Below are 5,374 nucleotides of genomic sequence, written 5' to 3' on the forward strand. Positions count from 1 at the left end.
GATATAATGACTAATTTTAACTAGTATATGTCTGCTTAACTACGTATTTTCCCTTTTTTTAAGAGGTAAGTTAAAGGTTGGATAGTTCATATTTCCAAATAGTCTTTAGCACTCAATAAATTTGGCATAGTTATAGTGTACATAGTCTTTACTAGTTTTTGAGGTACAGCAAAAATAAATAACAAAGTAAGGTTTCACACACAGATTTTGTCTTACCACTTTATTCTCTCCCTCGATCCCCTCACTCAAAAACAAAAAAGGATGGAGGAAGTTCATTTCGGATATTGAGTATTTATTTTTAGTCTTTTATTAATTTATATAATATAGTTTGACTTGACACAAAATTTATATGAGTTAGCTTGACTTGACACAAAATTTAAGAAAAACTTTTAAAATGTGTGCTCTAAAATAAGCGATAGATATTTGTGTGACTGTAAATCATTATGAGTATTTTAAAGTTTAATGGTTACTTAATATAAAAATGTATCATTCTTTTGGAAACGGTCTAAAAAGAAAATTATATCATATGAATTGTGACAGAGGGATTATAAATTATGATAATTAACAAATTAAAATATTAAAAGACATAAATATTTTGATTAACTCACAAAATTAAAATATAGATGGAGAAAGAGTAAGAAGAATAAAGATAGAATTGACAACCATGGTCAATGCATGTAAGAATCTTTTACATATTTCATGTGGCTCTACATGAAAATGAGCCTTACTTCAATTGATGAAAGACATATATATTAGCTTTAAAAATAAGAACAAATTTGACATAAACAATGTCAACCTTGATGATTTATTTATTTTTAATTCGGAAAAGGGTCTAAAATACCCTTTAAGTATTAAAAATGGTACAAAATTACCCTTCATCCACCTATTGGCTCCAAAATGTCCTTTTCATCCACCTATTGGCTCCAAAATACCCTTGTCATCCACCTTTGGGTTCAAAATTGACCACTTTTTTAATTTTTTTAAAATTAAACTCTTTAAATATTTTTTAAAATATTTGGCGTTCAACTATTGGTTATAATTTTAATTTATTAATATAATTTATAAACCAACCCACTACCCACTCATTACTAACTAAATCTCACCCAATTAATATAATCAAATTATAATATCAAAATCGTCTAAACACTACTAAAACACGATGAAATTATAGATTCCTGAAAATTGACATCCAAAATTATTTGAGTCCGAATCGAAGCCCCAATTAAATTTAGGTTGAGCCACTTATTTAGGAGGACACTTTCTTTCAAAATTGAATTAGAAATTTATGATTAAAGGTAAAGAAGTAATACATCCCGAATTAATTCATGCACTTTTTTTAAATATAATTTTATAAATATTTATTTTAAAACTTTTAATATATTATTTTGAAAAAAAGTTACCTATGAAGTAACATCACATAATTGAGACGTAAGAATAATTAAGATGAACATAGTCAGACTTTTAAGTTTATCGGTGATTTTTATTTAGCCACTTGAATGTATGATAATTTACTTCTATAATGTTTAAAAACACTCAATTAGCAGTAGTTTGCATTAATAATGTGACGGGTTTACTAATTTAGAGGAATTTAATTAGTAATGGGTGGGTAGTGGATTGATTTATAAATTAATACTAATAAGTTAAATTATAACAAATAGTTGAGCGCCACGTATTTTAAAAAATATTTAAATAATTTAAATATAAAATCGTTAAATAAGTGGTTAATTTTGAACCAAAAGGTAGATGACAAGGGTATTTTGGACCCAATAGGTGGGTGTGAAGGTATTTTGGAGCCAATAGGTGGATAGAGGGTAATTTTGTACCATTTTCAATTCTTTGAGGGTATTTTAGGCCCTTTTCCGTTTTTAATTTGTTCTAACACTTGCATTATTTGTTCCTTAATCATATTTCAGTCCGGATGTTGTAAACCTCCAACAATTTGTGGATTCCAGTATATAAATCCAACATTGTGGATTAACCCAACAAATGCAGTAGTAGATGTTGATTGCTCTATCTGGAACAATGATCCTAATCAATTATGCTACAACTGTGATTCTTGCAAAGGTGGCCTACTTGGAAATCTGAGGAAAGAATGGAAGAAATCTAATCTCATTCTTATCATAACTTTGGTCATTCTCATATCAGTTTATCTCATTGGTTGTTGTGCTTATAGGAATACTCTAACTAAATCAAATTCCAAGGGTAAAAAATAGTTTTAGTTAATAGATTTTCATTTGAAGTTCAATTGTTTTCTTCTTTTCTAGTATTTTGTGCTAATTGGGGGGAAAATATGATATTGTTGGCACACATATTTTTTTATTTAGAGTACTTCTTTATTGCATTACTTTAAAATATGTTTCAGTTGTACAAAAGACACTATTGCATTCGTCACAACATAACTTGGGAAGGCAGAATCCCAAGAAATCCTATTTATACATGAAAATAGAATTTTTTTTCTAGATTGTGAGCTAATACATTTCATTTTCGAGGAATATATATAATATCGATTTCTCAAAAGATTTCATCAATCATCAGACATCCTCACAAATGGTCTCTATTTCCCAAGATGTTATCAAATTCGTTTGCAACATTTGTATGACATTCTTTGCATCTGAAAGTATGTGAACCTTTCACCAACCCTTTTGTATTCTTTCCACAACTTCCCAAATTGCTAGCGCCTTCAGCAGTTATGGTCCTCCCCACAAATTGAACAGGGGTACCAAAGGCATAAGCAAATGACCACAACTATGTAGCCATTCTGATGCTTGCTTTTTCCTTCTCCCTTTCTAGACCTGCATCTCTGAAAACAACCACCCCATTTTGGGCCAAAGTAATAGTTACGTTATAAATCTTGTTTGATATAAGATTCACAATTGTCGAATTCACAACATTGTCATATTCATGTAAATCATATAAAACCTTATTAACTACGCCATTAGGTTCATATGTACCACCATTAAAGAATAATCAATTTCTCGCTTTTCACATTTGCCATAAAAGAGAGACACTTAATCTTAATAGCTCAATGGATTCTGGATATTGACATATATTACAAAATAAGTCATTCCATCATATTACAAAATTCATAAGATTTTCTACATTATGCCAGTTAATGGGGGCCAACTTTCATACTAGTTGTGCTTCTGGGCAACTGAAAAACATATGATCAATTGTTTAAGTTCTAAGCCATAAACCCTACAAACATCACAATTTTGATGCAGTTTCTTAGAAATATTTGCACTAACTGGAACGACATTAAGAACACTGTTTAAGGAAATGTTTTTGTATTTGTTTTTTTATTTTAAGTGACCACAAGAAATTCCGAAAATATTTTGAAAAAATTGACCATTGGCATTAGGTTTTTCAGTTCTAGGGTCAGTATATTGTCTTTTCACTAGATGATAATCAAATCTTACCTCATACTTTCTTGAATTTGTATAATGTCAGATAACTTTATCACAATTTCCAGTGCTAGATATTGGGATAGACAAAATAGAGTTGATATCATTAGGACAAAAATGGTGAATATGATCTTGGATATTCCGTCTATGATGATGTTGATCTATAATATCGCTTACCTTCAACTGTGAATTTATTTGTGTATGTACTTGTAGGGGTTTGAAACCGATCAAATTAGGAATCCCGTATCACTCCAAACCTTAATGTTTGCTCCATCTCCTACATACATATTTAGTTTATGGTTTTTGATTTGAAATGCAATTTCATTACTAGTTCCCTCCGTCCCTCTTTTACTTATCAAATTTTGACTTCATACATTTATTTTGCTAAATATATACTCGCTCTGTCCAATAATAGTTGTCCAATATACAATTTTGGGATGTCAAAAAATATTTGTTCACTTTATAAAATTCATGGATAATTTTACACTTAGTTCCTAATTAACCTTTACCATTAAATATAGTTATTTCACTGTTGCATTTTTACAAGATATTGCATTTATTATATTCAAAGGGTGATATCATAAAATTACCCTTCTATCTATAGTTTCTTTAAAAAATGTGTAAAGTTATTGTGGACAACTATATTCACTATATTTTTCAAAGATATTAACTCAATATTAATAAATTGAGAATATAATGGAAAGAAAAAATTATTCTTCATTGATTTGTGAAAAAATGACAAATAAAAATGAGGAATCAAATTAGAAAATATTTGACAAATAAATAGGATCAAATATATGAAATTGTAGAGATGTTTCTCTTTGCAGTTTGCGCCGCGTGGCTATGTGGACCTCGAAGGAATTGTTTCTCAATTTCTATAATTATTTCATTGGCCAAATTGTGAATCGATTCCGTTGAACAACTTTTTTATAGCTTTAGTTTTTTATAGTAAGTAGATAATAGGATTCTCTTTCTTGAATAGACTGTTATCAATAATAATATTACTACTGCAAGTATAGAAAAAGAAGAATACTATTGACCAGAAAACTTTACTCATAATTTAGGGTGTGTTTGGTAGGTCGGAAAAATGTTTTCCAATTTTTTCATGTTTGGTTGGATTAAAAGTTTGCAAAATGTTTTTCAAATCAATTCTTTTTGGTCAAAATTAAGGAAAATGACTTCCCTTCAAAAATTAAGGAAAACATTTTCCAAAACTTTTCTACTCGCCAACCAAACATAAGAAAATAAGTCAAAAATCTACTTATTTTCCAAGAATACATTTTCTAGGAAAACAATTTCCTTCATACCAAACACACCCTTAGTTAGAATGGTAAAAATATTTATTTATATTATTCTCTTTGTCCCAAAATATTTTTCCATTTTTGAATTAACATAATTATGAAGAAAATAACGATTGACGTAATGAGTTTACCATTTTACCCTTATGAACTGGGTGAATTCCAAATTTAAGCTTTTTAAGAAGTTCTATCTTTTTTCAAATAATAAGTTGAGGGTATAATAGGTAAAATTTTTTGTTCGTTCTTGATTTGTAAAAATTGTCAAGTAATTAGGGATAACTAAAAAAATGGAGAAGCAATTAGCGACAAAGGGAGTATAAACTAGTTTCTTTTTGGAAATTTTTACTCTTCTATCTTGAAAATTAAATATATTCTTGGGCTCACTATATTCTTCAGTCATGTTTCCAATATATTGAAAATAAGTAATGACATTAATTGGATTATTGATGATTCCGTAGTCAATTATGAAAAAAGAAACTAAATTACACCAAACACAACATTATTTATAAAAATAAAATATATTCTTTGGCCATAATTTGGTAAGGATGGTAAAAAAAACTTATTTTGTAAAATGGTAAAAATCGTGACAACAGTAGTAAGAATTTTTTTTCCCACTTTAATTATACACATCTTGATATTATTTTACTATAATTAATAAATATTCCCAATATATTT

This window comes from Solanum pennellii, chromosome 3 (genome assembly GCF_001406875.1).
Source record: "Solanum pennellii chromosome 3, SPENNV200".
Taxonomy (NCBI): Eukaryota; Viridiplantae; Streptophyta; class Magnoliopsida; order Solanales; family Solanaceae; genus Solanum; species Solanum pennellii.